The 18,844-nt window shown below is 41.0% G+C and overlaps 1 long non-coding RNA gene across 2 annotated transcripts in view; it reads right to left on the bottom strand.

The window, feature by feature from the left end:
• Positions 1–3,377: 3,377 nt before the first annotated feature.
• The window catches only part of LOC115092625, a 54,096-nt gene continuing 38,629 nt past the window's right edge, over positions 3,378–18,844 (bottom strand). Inside the window, exon 3 of one of the 2 annotated variants that reach the window (XR_003857041.1) lies at positions 3,378–8,060. This is a non-coding gene — a long non-coding RNA (uncharacterized LOC115092625). The remainder of the gene's footprint in view (positions 8,061–18,844) is intronic. The other variant, XR_003857039.1, reaches the window with a different exon arrangement.

Below are 18,844 nucleotides of genomic sequence, written 5' to 3'. Positions count from 1 at the left end.
TGGGAATAAAGGTTTTCTGTGCTGCTGTCTGCTGCTTATACAGTATACAATGACGGATTTAGGATTTTGCCACCCCTAGGCACTAGTGGTGCTATTGTCCCCCTCTCTCCCCTGGACAAGGGATAATGAGCAGAAGGTCTAAGGCACAGCTTTCTTTATTCTGCTCTACCTATTCTCTGCCCAACTCCTTCTCTCATATCTCTGAATTGCAGAAAAGGGGAGGGGGGCTGGATTAGGGAGCAGAGTGGCTTTTATAGACTCCTTGGAGGGGGCGCATGGGACAGTAGAACCTGGACAAGGGAGTAGAGCAGCTTTTTCTTTGCTCCGTCCGTTTCAGTCTCACCCCTTCCCTCCTGTTCTCTGCTATGTGAGATTCAGCACATCTGGGAGGCAGGAAATCTTCAGCTGGCCTGCAGATCCTCCCAGAACTTTGCCGCCCTAGGCACAGGCATAGTGTGCCTATTGGCAAATCTAGGTCTGACTTGTACACAGATTAGCAACCCTGATGTTTTCTTCTGTCATCATAAAGTACAGCATCATTTTCACAGGTATCTCATTGAATACAATTCAGATAGCTATTTTGCACAACATTCTTTGATCAAAGGAGTTACGCGCGTAAATGTAACATACTATCATAGTAATTTGCAAAAGCCATTTACGTGCGTAAAGTGCACCTAACATCGGTGAAACCTATTGACAATTCAATGGCACATATTGCAGCAATTTTCAAAAGCCCTCTTACACATGGAAAGTCCATTTACATGTGTAAAACCCCATTTTAAGAACATAAGAAATTGCCATGCTGGGTCAGACAAAGGGTCCATCAAGCCCAGCATCCTGTTTCCAACAGAGGCCAAACCAGGCCACAAGAACCTGGCAATTACCCAAACACTAAGAAGATCCCATGCTACTGATGCAATTAATAGCAGTGGCTGTTCCCTAAGTAAACTTGATTAATAGCCGTTAATGGTACTTGCCAGTTAAGAACCTGGCAAGTACCCAAAAACTAAGTCTATTCCATGTTACTGTTGCTGGTAATAGCAGTGGCTATTTTCGAAGTCAACTTAATTAATAGCAGGTAATGGACTTCTCCTCCAAGAACTTATCCAAACCTTTTTTGAACCCAGCTACACTAACTGCACTAACAACATCCTCTGGCAACAAATTCCAGAGCTTTATTGTGCGTTGAGTGAAAAAGAATTTTCTCCGATTAGTCTTAAATGAGCTACTTGCTAACTTCATGGAATGCCCCCTAGTCCTTCTATTATTCGAAAGTGTAAATAACAGAGTCACATCTACTCGTTCAAGACCTCTCATGATCTTAAAGATCTCTATCATATCCCCCCTCAGCCGTCTCTTCTCCAAGCTGAACAGCCCTAACCTCTTCAGCCTTTCCTCATAGGGGAGCTGTTCCATCCCCGTTATCATTTTGATTGTCCTTCTCTGTACCTTCTCCATCACAACTATATCTTTTTTGAGATGCGGCGACCAGAATTGTACACAGTATTCAAGGTACGGTCTCACCAAGGAGCGATATAGAGGCATTATGACATTTTCCGTTTTATTAACCATTCCCTTCCTAATAATTCCCAACATTCTGTTTGCTTTTTTGACTACTGCAGCACACTGAGCCGACGATTTTAAAGTATTACCCACTATGATGCCTAGATCTTTTTCCTGGGTGGTAGCTCCTAATATGGAACCTAACATCGTGTAACTACAGCAAAGGTTATTTTTCCCTATATGCAACACCTTGCACTTGTCCACTTTAAATTTCATCCGCCATTTGGATGCCCAATCTTCCAGTCTTGCAAGGTCCTCCTGTAATGTATCACAGTCCGCTTGTGATTTAACTACTCTGAATAATTTTGTGTCATCCGGAAATTTGATAACCTCACTTGTCCTATTCTTTTCCAGATCATTTATGTATATATATATATATATATATATATATATATATATATATATATATATATATATATATATATATATATATATATATATATATATATATATATATATATATATATATATTTTCTCAGTGGAAAAGGGTAAACAGTGGAGTGCCTCAGGGATCTGTACTTGGACCGGTGCTTTTCAATATATATATATATATATATATATATATATATATATATATATATATATATATATATATATATATATATATATATATATATATATATATATATATATATATATATATATATATATATATATATATATATATATATATTGAAAAGCACCGGTCCAAGTACAGATCCCTGAGGCACTCCACTGTTTACCCTTTTCCACTGAGAAAATTGACCATTTAATCCTACTCTGTTTCCTGTCTTTTAACCAGTTTGTAATCCACTACTCTTTAGTTTGTCAATCTGGCCTACTACATCTTCCAGGTTCACAGTGATTACAAAGCTGAATCCCTCTTCCCTACACCATCGTCTCATCCACGCATTGAAACTCTGGAGCTCTGCCTGCCTCTGGGGACCTGCAAGTGGAACAGGAAGCATTTCAGAGAATGCCACCCTGGAGGTTCTGGATTTCAGCTTCCTACCTTAAATCCTACATTTGGCTTCCTTTTAACCTGATGCTTCTATACGGACTTATCTAAGAATTCATTTCAAATGGTTCTTCTTTCAGTTACTATGCTTTCTTTGCAATGGGTCATCTTAGAAAGAACTGAAGGTATTACCTGTGGTCTACCTCCTACCCCTTGCTCCATTCACCTTATCTGTTTCCAAGCATACAGCTTTTCTTGAGCTAGAGTTAAATGTCTTCAGCTAAAAGTAACTATCAAGTCTTAAAGAAGGAAAAGTGTGTCAGAGTTCAGCTCTGGAAAACTTTGGGCCAGTTTATCTTTAGAATTCTCCTGTGTGAGAACTCAAGTTTTGTACTTGGAGCTGCAGGCCTGGGTCAGAAGAAGAAATTGATCTGACAGTACAGGTAGCCCAATGGGTAAAGCTTAGCGCTGTAGGTCCCTGGATTTACCATCCCTCTATGTCACTAACTTCATTGCTCCTCACACGGAGCTGCTGTGGGGATTTTGTAATCATGCAAGTTGTTTTGCATAGGACTGATGGTGCTTTATAAATAGGATTATATAACACAGCTAATCTGCTAAAAATAATCTCAAAGGCTCATCATTTCTTGGCAAACACATGAGACAGCACTGGGAAAATGAAATGGGCAGTCTTATATAAGATTTTCCTGTTTTATTTCCCGTTTTCCCATTCTTTAAGAGTAGAAAATGCAGCTGATCAGAATACTTATGCCATTTCCAGGCACGGATCAGATTTCAGACGTTAAGATACATTAGTTAGGCACAAAACTCTACTCTGGGATTTCCCTTCAACTGTTTCGGCTATAAAGAGATTTGAAGTGAGTTTGTTCTTCTGTCTGGCAGCTAGAAGACTTGCCCAATATCTTAATTTATGAAGAGAGAGAAACTGTAGGCTGGATTTCTGAGGTTTTCCTTCAGTTGACTCGTTTTACTTGCTTTTATATAGGAGCACCACCTTGGTGTTTTATATATAGATATATATTATACTGGGAAAAAATAAATATACTTTTACACAATCATCTCTACTGAGTGATCGGATTGAACACTGTCCACAAGTAATCACCTTCTACAATAACAGCACCCTTTGTTTTGTTGTTGTTTAACTCTGCAGTTCTAAACCCACATATTGCTCCAATTTGGAAAGGTTTATTCTGTAAATGCTGAAAGAGAATAACAAAACAGCCTAAAACTCACATCTAAATGAGAGTTGTATTTGTTTTCCTAGCTTCTGCGGGATTTTGTAGATGCACGAACCCTCCACCTAATTACAACCGTTCCTTTCCAAAGGCACTGCAGAGCTTTCAAAGTCTGGAAAACGTTCACTTCTTCTCTTAGCTGCAGTTTTGAGTGAGAACAATGGTTGTTTTAAAAAGAACACACTTTGGAACATTAGCATTTATTTCCTTTTTGGGTTTTTTGTTTTTTTTTTTAACAGTCTGTGGTTGCAGAGTGATGTAAGATGTAAGTCTGGAGTGACTCAGAAACTGGGCTAGCTCTTTGGTTACGTAAATTCATTAAAAGCTTTAAAGAACTGAAAACCTCTACCATGGCTCCAGATGAATATTCACTTGAGGAGAGCAGGAGATGGGCTTATGGGAAAAGAAAAGGCAAGAAAGAAATATGCAGAAACACAAATTCTCTTAAACTTTTTACCATAAAAGTTGTGGTGGATCCAGGGCAGACAATTCCATTGAGTAGCAGGGAAAAAAAAACCCCTCAGTTCTTCTCTATTGTTTTAGTAAGGGTTTAATTAGACATAGGCACAGCTTGTGAATTCTCTGGTAACTGTCTTAATGGCTTCCAAATATTCAAGAACATACCTGTGTAGATGGGAAGTCCAGAAAGGAGACATGCAACATCACAAACAGCGAATGAAGTGATATCATAGTGCATCTGGGTATAGCTTAGAGCTTGCATTTTCTATTTGTGGACCAGTTTCCTACAGTAGTTGCCATTGTGCCCACCGATTTGTTATCTCACAGTTAGAAGTCAATGCCTGACATCACCTGAGAAATCCTTCTGCTTGAGATTTAACTCCTGTATGCTGTAGCCTTTTAATCGTTTTGCTGTTTACTTAGTGCCAGTATAATGGCTGAACCCAGATAGTAGTTCCAGAGGCCATGTCTTAATTCACAGTTTGAAGTGGAACATTTGCAGAATATTACAAGATGTTTCAGGGTTCAAGGCCCTTCGCATTGCTATTCTTAATTCCCAATTTAAAGTCATTGTATACAGCAGTGATGAAACAGCACAAATAAGTGTAAAAGTCATTAAGCAGTGAAGCACACTGGACAGTTTGGTGGTTTCCAACAATGCTTTTACTGATAGGTTGTAAAATAATGAAATAGAGTCTTTACTCCTAACTCACTTTTAAATGGTACAAATGCTTTTAAATACATTTGTGACTTCTCATAGTCTTGTTTAAGATGTTAAAGCCAATTGATGTAGTCTTTAAATAGATGGTTTCTTCCCTCCCATAGGAAAAGGGCAAGTTGATTGCTTCCCTTCCAATGTAGGTGAAGTGTTCAGGGAGAAATCCAATTTAACACAGTCCTTTATCGCCTACCTCTCCATGATGTTCTCTCCAATGAATTCATTTGTATCCTCACAGTACCTGAATGGCACCAATGTTCCTCCTCTTCTCTCTTTCTCAGTATCATGATGATACTTTGGCTACTTCTCCAAATCTCCAGTTATGAGTCACCAGTTAACGAACGTTGTGTTTTTTTCTTAATGTTTACTATTATAAAAGGGTTCATCAGTGACTATATTCATGTGCTAATAATTTATATCTTTATGCTGCCTATCTAAAACAGCTCCAAGTGGTCCTACAATACATAAAACAAGTAGCACAAAATTACAATAAAATAAACAATACAAGATAGCTTTATCAGACAAAACATACAAATGAGTTAAAAAGAAAATAAGATGATAAAAGCAAACAATTATTTATCAAGGATGAAATGATAAGGTTGGGTCAATTAAGACACCTAAATTCTGAATGCAAGAGTTAAGAACAAAATGTTCTCTATCACAATGGAGGGGTGTGGAATCTTGGACAGAGGACGCTGAATCAGTAGACACTGTGTTTTAGAAACATTAAGAGATAGCTTGTTGAAGAATACCCATCGTTTAATGGTCGATATGCACAGATCAACTGTTTCTGTCTAAAAAGAATGAACCCAGACAAAATACTGGATGTCATCGGCATACAATTTCTACCCCTCACACAACTCGGTAAGCACTTTATACAAAGGAGTCAGGAACATGTTAAAGTGCATGGCTGAAAGGGCCGACCCTTGGGGCAGGCCTGCTGTAATATCAGCCCAATAAAACTTCTTGTTATCGAACTCGACCCGTTGGGAACGATATGACAAGAAGGAGGTGAACCACCGCAAGATGGTACCAGAGACGCCATACTCATGAAGATGTGTAGAAGAATGGCGTGATGCACTGTATAACTGCGGTCGTGATGTCCAGTGAAACCAGATTGCCCAGTCTATCTCAAAGTCATCCAGACCTCTTTGGTTCTTCAGCCTGCATTCCCTCCAGTTGACCCAGACCCCTCATCCTATCTTGTTAGGCCTAAAACAAGATTTCTGCAGACTTACACATCAGCAGGAGAGGCAGCTATGCGGCTAACAAACTGATGTGCACTGCGGACCCCAGTTTTAAAATACGTAATTATTGCACGTAACTGTTGGCCCCCCACCCCAGAATGTCCTTATGCTACCCCTTTTTCTTAGCTCGTGCGCATGCATATATGCACATAATTAGCAGCTTTTAAAACCGCATCGCTCACGTGCAGCCCACATACTCGCATATATGGGCCTTTTAGCATGAGCAACACTTTTAGCATTCGGCCCTAAGTATCCAGAATTAGATCTTAGAGGGTCCTATTTCAGAACTGTTTCTTAGCACTTTTAAAGAGAAATTAAAACTCTCTCTGCTGAGATTGAGGCACTTGTCTTTTTAAAAGCAGTTACTAGACACTTCCTTTGACATATGCATGCCAAGAAACTCACTATGCTAATCACACAGGTCGCTCCATATCAGTATGTCTCATGCTCACATTAATGCACTTTCCTGTATTTACGCTGTATACATACGCTCATACGTCTGTACTCATACCCTTCGATTTCACTCATTTTCAAAAAAATAAATGTGGCACCCCTACCGGGTTTGGCCACCGGATGTCACTATCCCTGTAGTATAACCCTTTATTAAGGAGCTATCTCTCTCTCTCAGTCCCTCCCACCTGGAGGTTATGGATTGGATGCCTCAGCTCTATTTAGCCCAGCCATTCTAATGTTCGGGGGGGAGTTCAGTTTAAGGAAGCAGTCGGAGAGTAAAGACGTATTTTTTTTCCACACTCTGGTGGGGCCCCCCAGCTCCACCCAAAGGAATTTGTTAGAAGAGACATCTCCCAGTGCACTTCCTGCCTGACGGTCTTTCTTATAATTTATAGAGAGATAGATTTGTAAGCCTGATCCCCTTTAGGGGCAAAAGGGCTCTCATCCAGGGGACCAAAGACCTGTGAGCCTATTCTAAACCCGAGGTAGGCAAGCACCGGTGATGGATCCTGCTGCGAGAGACAGTGAAGGCAGAGAAGATATCCAGTCTAAACTTTAAAGTTTTTTTTGGACTTTGAGTTAAGTGGGGAGATTTTTGGATCCCCCTTCTCCACTGGGATTTCAGAGCGGAAACCGTGCCTGTTTCCACTGACTTTTCCCTAAGAGAAATCCCCAGGAAAAAGAACAATCAAAGATGAAAGGAACAAATAAACTAAAAGAAGGAAGAACCAAAATCAGGAGATTACATATGGATTTCACCTAAGGGACCAAGGCAGGCTGGGTGTCCAAGGAGAAGACGATGTCTAAAGGTAGGAGTTTTGCAGTAAATCTGGAGCTACTTCCACTAGGATTCCCGCACAGACGCTGGTAGAGTTTGCGCAGTTAAAATCGCCATGCGCTCTACCCCGAGGTCTGAATTAAGGACACCCACCCACATAGAAAAAAAACCCCCAAAGTACCATCAATCAGATGTAAAACTCACACTTCTGGATAATGGACTTTAATTTATTATTACTAATTAGTAAACTTTTATTTTAACACCCAGGTCTAGTTGTGTCTGCTTATACAGTCTCTCACCTCATGGGAAGCACCACTAAAACAAACAAACAAACAAACACACACACACACACACACACACACACACCCCCAGAGACTGAGAGTCAGTGTGGGATGTAACATGCTAGCCGGAGCAGCCCCAGAAGATATACATTGAGGGGTAGATGGCGAGCAGGGCTCTTAAAATCCGCCCCTAATTGTGTGCCCTGAGAAGGAACAAGAAAGGGGTTACATGAAAACATTTTTTTACTCCCTTTTGGGGCTGGTGTTAGGTTGCAGACCCTTCTGTATGGGAAGGCTTGGAGTTTTCTTCCTCTACGGGTGCATGACTCCTGCTTCCAGAGGTGGAGGAGCAGCATGTCATCGTTAGACTGAATGGAAAAAAAAGGAACAGTTTAGACAAGAGCCACAAGAGGGAACTTAGAAAGCAGCAGGTGCTAAAGACAAAAGGAAGTAACATATACAGCTATGTCTACAAAAAGCAGCTTTTTCATTGCAGGGTATGACAGGGCACCATTCACATCTTGTCCTGGACTGTTGTCAGCACCAAAACTGACCAACTAGGCAAAACGTGCATCAATAGTGCCTTTTACTTTCACTGCTAAAGGCTGTCACCTCATTAACAACACTGCAATCCCGCTCCAACGGAGCGCACTGTTAACCTGCCATTGGATGCGCATTTTCGACGCACTAGCGTTACCTCTTATTCAGTAAGGGCTAGATTTTAAAAGCCCTGCGCACCGGCTTGCTCAAAGCCCCGGGACAGGTGTAAGTCCCGGGGCTTCGTAAAAGGGGCGGGAGGGGGCGTGTCTGGGGGCGTGTTGGCAGTCCAGGGGCATGTCCTGGGGGCGTGTCCAAGGTCAGGGGGCGGTCCGGGGCAGGTCCGGGGGCGTGGTGATGGTTCGGGAGTGGGCCGGGAGGGCAGTCCCGAGTCCCCCAGCACTGCGGCCTGTGCCGGAGGATGCCGAGGCGGCACGTGCAAGTTACGCCTGCTTCAAGCAGGCGTAACTTGCACAACAAAAGGTAGGGGGGGATTTAGGTAGGGCTGGGGGGTGGGGTAGATAGGGGAAGGTGGGGGGACGTGGAAGGAAAGTTCGCTCCAAGGCCCCTCCGATTTCGGAGGGGCCTCGGAGGGAATGGAGGCAGGCTGCGCGGCTCGGCGTACTTTTGTTCACGCGCACACTTTTTTAAGATCTACCTCTAAGTGGCCGAAAACGCGCGTCCAATCCCCTGAACCTAATAGTGCCCGCAACATGCAAATGCATGTTGCGGGCACTATTAGGTATTCCCGCGCGATTCAGAAAACAAAATGTGCAGCCAAGCCGCACATTTTGCTTTCAGAAATTAGCGCCTACCCAAAGGTAGGCGCTAATTTCTTCAGGCACCGGGAAAGTACACAGAAAAGCAGTAAAAACTGCTTTTCTGTGCACCCTCTGACTTAATATCATGGCGATATTAAATTGGAGGTCCCGAAAGTTTCCAAAAGTAAAAATTAAAAAAAAAAAAAATTTGAAGTCAGCCTGCGGCTGTTGGGTCGAAAACCGGATGCTCAATTTTGCCGGTGTCCGGTTTCCGAGCCCGTGGCTGTCAGCGGGCTTGAGAACCGACGCCGGCAAAATTGAGCGTTGGCTGTCAAACCCGCTGACAGCCGCCGCTCCGGTCCAAAAGGAGGCGCTAGGGACGCGCTAGTGTCCCTAGCGCCTCCTTTTGCCTGTTTTTACCGCCGGGCCTCATTTGAATAGAGAATTGCGCGTGCACAGGAGAGTGGCCTGTGCGCGTGCCGGGAGAGCGGGCGTTCGCCCACTCTCCTGCGGACTTTACTGTATCGGCCCGATTGTAAATAAAACAAAAAATGTTCACAATTTTATTTTGTTGGATGAAATAAAAAATACAATTTCATTTGTTTTCATTTAAAAAACTTTTTCTCCCAGCCCACCCCGTCCAACCTCTTACCCCACCTTTAAAGACTCTTCAGGAGCAATTGCTCCTGCTCCACCAATGCAATTGTAGAAAATGGCGCCGGTTTACTCTTGGCTGGTGCCATTAGGGCTAATTGCCATACAGTTGCCTTGGTTTGGCTGGCACCATTTTGTTGTATGGCAGTTATCCCTGATAGCGCCAGCCTCACATCTACTGGAGACATTTTCTACAATTACATGGGTGGGGTGAGCAGTGCCAGCGAATGGGGATTGATCCTGCCACTGAAGGCTACAGCTGTAAGAAGTTGGGGTGGGCCTGGGAGGGTTTTTTTTTGTTTTTTTTTGTGGTGGTGGTGGTTTCGCGGAGGTAGGGAAAAGTGGCTTGACCTGACATCTTGGGGTTTTTTTTAGGTTTTTAAAAAAAAAATACATTTGCTTTTTTTTTGTTTGAAATAAATGACCCAACCAATGAAATGAAAATTTTAAAAAAGCACCCCCTCCACACACACAAAATGTCCATGCATACCCCTATTAAACAATCATACTAAAACTCCTTTAAAATTTGCATGGTACCCTTTCCCTTGAGCCGTAGGTTCCTCGAGCTTTGTAGTGCTTATGCTCTCACCTGAAGTAGTTGCTTTCACGGTCTCCTTCTGCCTTTTGTTCCTGTAGCTGCATTGTCTTTCTGTATATAAGCTGCCTGCTTCTTCCAGTTCCTGCCCTTTCCACTCCCTCTGTCTTTGTAGTTGGCTTTTTTTTTTTTTTTTTTAAACCATCCCTGATCACAAATTGATTAGTTTCACCTGGCTCCTAAGGCGTTGGCTTTGGGGGGACTACATGACCCAGAAGTCTTTGCTCATATTTGAGTCCTTTTTCCCCTCTGGAATTCCCCATAATAGCCCAGTACATCAAATCTTCAGTGTTTATATATGTCATTTTGAGACAGTACATTACCCCAACAGCCCCCTTTTAAAGTTATATTTTCCTTTCCCCTTTTCTCACAATAGATTTACTAGTTCTCTGACAGGCTTTCCACCCAGCCTTACTGTCACACGAGGATAAATCCTAAAGCATGCATTACACGCACTAGTGATAATCTTGGACTGGAGGGCTCATGGTCTATGTAATCCACGGAGAAGAAGCAGCAAAGGGTGCAAAGTAACAAAGAGGAAATAGTCCCTCATGAGTATATAGAACATGACTAGAAAGAGACACAGACGATGAAACAGCACTGGAACACCTGCATACCAGACAGATCCACATGAAAACATCCTTAGAGCTGCACATGCAGCCATCCTGAACAGTAACAGTCCTGAAGTGGTTGTCCTACTCCCGCTGCAACTGGTTTCCAGGACCCTCATAACTCTCCAGGTCTTTTAGCAGTGATTGGAGCAACTTTTGCCCCTCAGTTTGCCCACTTGTTCAGAGAATACCCTACTTTTAGCCCCACACCAGCAGTAAGGGAACAATTAGGTGCTGGAGACTGTATGAAAAATACCAAAAGCGAGACACCATCACAGCAAATTACAATGATACTATTGCTCGTCATTCCCATCTCTGGCAGTACACAGTGGATTCATCAGCAATGTATGGAAAAATCGAACCTGCAGCCACACAAAGACAAACTTACTAGAGCTGGCAGGAAGTCTCTCCATGATGTCCCAAAACTAGTCCTGCGAGCTCAGTTACAGTAAATCAGGTGGATGGAGGTGTGCAGAGTGGCTGGCCATCTCTCTGTTGGTTAATGAGCATGTGATGCCTACATGTTTATAGTGTCCAGCATTACTGCTAGGTGTAAGGTGTGTTATAAACCATTTAGAACAAACTTGTCTGTCTGACCTTACTTGGTACAGCTGAAAGACTTCCTTTGTTTCATTTGACCATGACCAAAACCAGGAACAGGACAGGTAATGTGACAGGAACAGGACAGGAAATGTGAGTGGCAGCCCTCACCGTTCTGTTCTCAGATGTGCCAGATTTTTTTGTGCAAGGCATGGTTATTTATGTATCCCTGTCAGGACCATTACCAGGTTAAATAGCAGCCCAGACATTCATGGGGAGATGAGGGAAGTCCCCTTCAAAATTGCAGCCAGCCCAAGGGGGACCCTCTTCTATGACATAGCCACACAGGAACAGCTGTTCAGGAGCTTACATCACTGTAGTGACCCTTGACCCTCCCTGCCAAGTACCCAGGCAGTTGCCCATCTAGTGTACCTCTTCTGACAGCCGTGATGCCTGTACAGAGGGGTGAGCAGGACTTCTTATCCTATAGATTTCTTTCCTAATGTAGATGATAACTGTGATGGACAACCTCATATGGTCCTGATGGGATGGTATCTAGGAAGGCATAGCCCCCTGTATTACTACCTGACTGCTGGGGATGCAGTGTGTAGAGTCTTGTATAACAGATGGTGCAGAGAAGAAACCCTTGTGTGTAATAGATAAGGCTCCAGTGTCCCTAGTCTTGCTGTCCCCTTTGGATGTTGGAGAGGGTGCTGAGGTGTGAGATAGGGGTCAAGTAGTGAAATGTCTATGTGATGGAAAGGTAGACTTGACCAGAATGCTGCAAGTGCTATATATTCATTGGCAAGACGGCTGTCATTCAGTGAAGGAGCAGAAAGATTGCTATTATACATTTTTATACATGCTGACTTGCCATGCCAGCAGGTGTGCATAATTTGTAACCTGACAAGTCACTGCCAGCTTGTTTGACACTTGAAAAGTGCTTTAGTTTTATTTGTGTTTCACTACAGATTCCTCCTCCATTATATACTTTGGAGCAGGTTGAATAACTGCTGGAACGTGTTATAAGTTAAGAATCCTCTGTGTGCTTTCTCTGCCGTCTGTTTTATAGAAGATTGGAGCAACTTTGCATGGCTGGAAAGGGATAATAAGTCTTGTGCATGCTGTCAATAATGTATTATATGCTCCAGAGCTTAGCCAGCTACAAATGCCTCATTATATGCTCATGTGGCCCTTTTACCACTATTTATGTTTCTGAGGCTGGCTTTTCCAAACTCAGAATAGTGTTTAAAACATTTATCTAACTTTCCCAAAAAGCTCATTCACCATGCCTCCTTTCTGGCCTCAATTGGGTAAATTAAGCCCATAGTGATTATCCTGTTGAGTACCATTCTCTTTCCTACCCTAATGAACTAAAGTTATGATTTGCTCTAATGGAGATTTTGCTAGTAATGGTATCGGTGCATTGTGGTAGGAAACAGACTGCTTCTAGTTACCACTGGGTGAAAGTCACAAAATGAAGTTTGGGAACATGGGAAACTAGTACTGTCATGGAAAGACCACAAAGGTTTTGTCCAATAGTTAATGGTCAGGATTATTGAGAACTGGGTAGACTTACGTAAAAGACAATCCACAGAGATGGAAATGGTAGGGCCATAGGGCAAAACCTATTAGAGGTACATTTATTTAAAATTGAGAAAAACACTTTTCAGTCTTTGGTGATAAAACTCTAGAATAGTCTATCATCAGGTCTAAATGCAACACGTTTTTCAGAGATTTTTCAGCATGAAGGAAACATATCTGTAACTGTTGAAAATATCAATGGGAACAAAAATCTATATGATGGTTGAACTTGATGGAAAATATTTTTATTTGACCTAGAAAAGGAATCCTTAAGTTCAAATTCCTCCTTTGCTAGGACTCTGCAGGACTTTTCCCCAAAAGAGCTAAATTTAAAAATTAATCAAAAGTCAAAGGTCCCACAATACGTTTTGCAGGCTTTTTCTTGAATAGTTTTTCCTGCTTTTTTTCCCCTCTTGCTATAGTTTAAGGACTCAGGCAGGGGTGACTAACTTTGGTCTTTAAGAGCCAGAAACAGGCCTGGTTTTCAGGATATTCATAATGAATACACATAAAATATATTTGTATGCACTGCCTCCATTATATGTAAATCTATCTCATGCATAGTCATTATGGACAGGGGCATCATTAGTACCAGGCACACAGGACCCATGCCCTGAGTTTCTTCCTCAGTGCCATAAGTCTCCAAGTCTTTGGCCATTGTTGAAGCAAAATGGTCTTCCCGCATTACCCCTGGAGCCAGCAGAGGAAGAGACTCTGTGGAATAATTGGCATTTCCCTTGCAGCCAGCAGCTGAAGAGACCCTGCAGGGCTGCCGGTGTTTCTCCTGCAGCTGGTGGCTGAAGAGGCCCTGTAGAGTCGCCAACATGTTCCCTGCAGCTGGGTGAAGAAGAGAGGGAGAATCGGGGAGCAAGCCTGTTTAACAGCCTGTGTGTTTGTGTGGGAGTGAGAGAGCCTTTTATGTGAGAGAAAGAGAAAGTGCCTGTGAGTGTGTGAGAAAGTCTGAATGTAAGAGAGAGCCTCTGAAAGAGAGTGCAAATGCCTGTGAGTGTGAGAGAGAGTGCCTGCAAATATGTGTGACAGTGCCTGCAAGTGTGTGAGAGAGTGTGAGAGAGAGTGCCTGCGAGTATGTGTGTGAGTTTCTGTAAGTATTAGAAATAGTCTGTTTGTATATGTTTGTGAGAGAGCCTGTGAATGTGTGAGAATGTCTGTGTGTGTATGTGTGTGAGAGAGTATCTGTGAGTATGAAAGAGAGCCTCTGTGTGTGAGAAAGATAGTACCTGTGAATGTGAGAGCCTGTGAGTGTGTCAGAGAGCCTGTTTGTGATTCAAGGTAAAGATGTCTGAAATTTAGGCTTTCAATTCGACTCCCATTTAACATTCAAGCCACAAATTCAATAACTTCTATGGTCAACTTATTTTAAGCAATGGTTGTTACGTCATTTATAATATGTTTTAGATCAGAAAAGCTTTCATACTATTGTGAGGCTTTTGTTCTAACAATCTTAGATAATTGTAACTCTTTATATACTGGGTTGCCTTTATCAAGTTTAAAAGCTATGCTGCCCACCCTATTCTAAGGGGTAGACCCTGGGAATATGTAACCCCTTTGCTTTGTAGTTACACTGGCTTCCCATCCAACAATGAATTACATTTAAGGTACTCTCTTTAGTATTTAAAGCTATGAAAATGGGCACACATTTCTATTTGTCAGATTTATAACTCTTCCCAGGTTCTTTGTTCTCAAGGTAAGGGGTTACATGCCATTCCTTCAGTCAAATTCATCAAGTAACTGAAACTAGGAAATTAGTTTGTTTTTTTCAAACCTAGGACCAACATTATGGAATAGTTTATCTACACCTTTATGGAATCTGAATGATCTTTAACAATTCCATAAGCAAATGCATTATTTACTTTATCAGGAAGTTTTTGAGATTAGTTAAATTTGTGAGTTGTTGTCAGATTTATATACAAGGGGTGTAACTTCTATGTTTTGTTTGTTTAACTGAATTTTATTATTTTTTGATTATTGTAATTTAGTTAGCATAGCTGGATTGCAATAGACAGAAATAAGTGTTTTAAAAAACTAAATATTTGTATGTGTGTGTGAGAGTGCCTGTGAGTGTGTCAGCCTATGTGAGAGTGCCTGTGTCAAAAAGCCTATGGGTGTGTGGATGTGTGTGTCAGAGAGCTTATTTGTTTGTGTTTTTGAGAGCAGGCATGTGAGTATGTCAGAAAGCCTGTTTGTATGTGTCTGAAATAGAGCGTGAGTGCTGCTTTTTGTGAGGAAATGCCAGTGAGTGTGTCAGCCTGTGTGTGAGTGCATTTAAGTGTGACAAAGAGCCTGTTTGTGTGTGTAGGAAAGAGAGAGAGTGCTTGTGAGTGTGTGAGAAAATGAATATAAGTGTATGTGAGAGGGTGGATAAAGTTTCTATGCCTCCCTTCAATCCACAACAATCTCAGGGTGAATGGAAATCTAAAGTTCCCAGGTATGGAGTGAGGGGGATTTTTAAAAGCCTTATTTGTTTTAATTATTAGTTGTTATTATATATGTCTGCTGTTTTGAAATATTTTATTGGTGTTTGGTAAATCTTTAAATATTTATATATGAATTATTAATTATTGGATGCTATTCTATTTGTCAGATGATTTGAAATATTTATTCTGTTTATTGGTATTGTTGATGTTTTATATTTCTTGATTGTATTTTCTATTGATGTAGTCTCTATGTAGGGATCTATAGCAGCCTGACTTGTTCTGTTTTCTTAATAGAAGGTGTATTGATGCATCCTAGGGATTTCCTGATTTTGTAAATTTGTTAATTTTTTATTCTCAGTTTTTTAACACAGTTCCTATCAATTTCTCTCTCCCCTAGCACTTCACTACCTTTCTCCTTCCCGCAACTTCTGCGCTTACTGTCACCTGACCCCCATCCTCTCCTTTTTCCTTCACTGCTCCACCTCCCCCCTCCCTGTTATTTGTAACTTCCTCTTCCTCCTTTACAATGTTGATTGTGAACCGGCATGATATGTCCTATGAATGTCGGTATATTTTAAAAGCATTTAAATAAATAAATAAATAAATAAATAAATTGGTGTTTTACGGCCTGGTGTAATATTTGCAGTGTTGCTTTTTCATGGGTAGGGTTATTACTGTTTGAATCTGGCAGTTAGTGTGTTATGATATGGCGGGTTTGCTATAGGTTCTGAGTACACTTTTTGTAAGGCTTTAAATTATTAAATAGCATTACTGAGGTGTATTAATGGGCCACTGTTACAGTGAGGTCATGCCATAACTTGAATATTATTTTTCCATGGTGAATGGTAAGGTAAAAATGTCCTAGATCTGCTCTGCACCCTTGTTGAAAGAGCTTCTGTGATCACAAAGGTATTGTAGAACTTAAGAACATAAGAAAATGCCATACTGGGTCAGTCCAAGGGTCCATCAAGCCCAGCATCCTGTTTCCAACAGTGGCCAAGGTGCAGGGTATACATTGGGATTCTGTCCTATCCTGTATAGACACCAGACTTTACGCTCATAGAGATGGGCTTTATTGCTTGATGCTATTGAATAATTTTAGTGGTAGTTTTACTAGATAGTTGAAACTGACCAGGGGTTTTCTTTGTTGAACAGGAGGTCCACTGACATGCATGCCCAGCACTTTGTGACAATGGTGCAAAATGTTTGTAGTGGTGCCTCCTGCTTTATCAGCAAGGGTCTCCTATCTTTGCACAGACAATTTGGTAAAATCATTCAAAATACAGCTGCCAGACTATTAACAAATACTTCAAGTCGTGAACATATCACCTTCATTCTAAAAAAATTGCATTGGTTACCCATATCGTTCCGTATCCAATATAAACTGGGATTAATTGTTCATTCTCTAATGTTTAACCTACATTCACCTTGGGCAAACACAATTATGAAATTCTACTCTCCGGCAAGGTCACTTTGCTCAGCAACCAAGTACCTCCTTGACATCCCATCACCAAAATTGATATGCCTCGATGAAACCCGAGAAAGAGCTCTCTCAGCAGCAGGTCCAATATTTTGGAATACCCTCCCTTTAGAACGATCCTAAATTATTTTAAAAAATACCTGAAAACCCACCTTTTTAAGATAGCTTTCAGTGACTAATCTGTCTTATTTTGACCTTTTATTTTAGGGATTATTTGATTTTATATTTTGTGTTCGTATTTTACAGATTGTGTTCTTATTTTATGTTAGCTATAATCGGACATTTCTTATTTTATGTTGTGAAATATTATGAATGTACTTTTGTAATCCACCCTGAATATAAGAAGAGCAGAATAGAAATATTTCAAAATAAATAAATAACTAGCTAACTAAATAAATAAAAGGCAAGCGTGGGAGAGAGCCATGGGACTCTTACAGGATCAAACCAACTGGGTGGTTTCCATGACACAGGTCAAGACTCCTTGATGAGAGCTTCATGGGAACGCAGAAGGGAGATAATTTAAAATGTAATATTTAAAAGCATAATGTCCAATTGTTTGTTTTTACTGGATCGTTCAGGTGAGGAGGCAGGGATGGGGAAGGAAACTGCTGATCATGATTGAGTTGATTAAGTATAATAATTTCAGGAGGAAGAAGGGGGACGCTTATGGGCCTGTGGCCCAGATCTTATAGGTACCTAGAAAAGCCTTTGATATGGATATTCTGAAAACCAGGCCTGTTTGTAGCTCTTGAAGACCATCAGTGGCCACCTCTGGATTAAGGGGTTAAGTATTTGCTTCAGGAAATGCAGATCTGTGCTAATTAGTGCCTTTGTCCCTGTTACTGCTTAATGTTAATGTAATACAGCCTAACATGAAAAGCTTAAAATGAACATATTAACATGAAAATGTATGCAAACCAGCTGATCAGTAATAAATGTTGGTTACTACAAAGCATTAATATATTGTTAACACTGTTAAGTTTCTGTGTTGTTTATTTATTTAGGCATTTATTATCTGCAATGTCCAACATTCTAAACAGAGTTCAAAACAATCAAAAGGCAATTAAAAACAAAAATATAGTCAATGCAGAATAAACATCAGACACTATACAATAGCCACTGTGGAAGATGGAAAACACGGCACCTGACAAAAGGATAACTGATACTGCAGTTACCACCAATATTATCTAGACCCTTAACAGCGATAGGCCAACAGTATGATATTATTCCTAACAGGCAAGTCTGAGAGTACAATAGGTGTTCTTTAAAAGACTGTTAAGGATGTCTCAGTTTGTAGGTTTTCTGGGAGCTTATTCCATGAAGAAGGGCCAACAATTGAAAAGGACTTCTCCTATATTTTGGACAAGTGTGCTAATTTAACTGAAAGGATATTTAGAAGACTTGTTAATGAGGAATGTATGGCATGGGTTGGCCTATAAATCTTAAATAGCATACTGAAAAACTCCAGAGCTCCACTGCTCAAGGCCTTACGGAGTAAAACTAGAATCTTAAATTTGATACAGTACTGAAAAGGAAGTCAATGTAGGGATTTGAGATAAGGAGTAATTCATTCATGCATTCCAACTCTGACAAGTTACCATGATACAATGTAAAATCGGGCGGACCTTGCCCTATTCTCTCAGTTATTTGTAAACCGATGTGATATCTCGATCGAATGTCGGTATATAAAAGAAAATAAACTCCAGTTAAAATCCAAGCAGTAACATTTTGAATGGTCCGTAAAGCCTTGAGGGTTAAGGCAGGCAAGTCTAAATATACCGAGTTATGGTAATCTATATAAGATATCACAAAGGCTTGCAGGACTGATATGAAATCTTGAATAAAAAGATAAGATTATTGCACAGATTAAAGCCTAACTTAAAGCGTTCTTTACAACATTTTTTACTTGAGTATGCACAGAAAGTGCAGTCTAATATTACACCTAGATTGCATAC

Source organism: Rhinatrema bivittatum, chromosome 5 (genome assembly GCF_901001135.1).
Source record: "Rhinatrema bivittatum chromosome 5, aRhiBiv1.1, whole genome shotgun sequence".
In the NCBI taxonomy this organism is placed as follows: Eukaryota; Metazoa; Chordata; class Amphibia; order Gymnophiona; family Rhinatrematidae; genus Rhinatrema; species Rhinatrema bivittatum.
The sequence above is the reverse complement of the archived record's forward strand: the minus strand, read 5'-3'. Positions and strand labels throughout refer to the sequence as shown.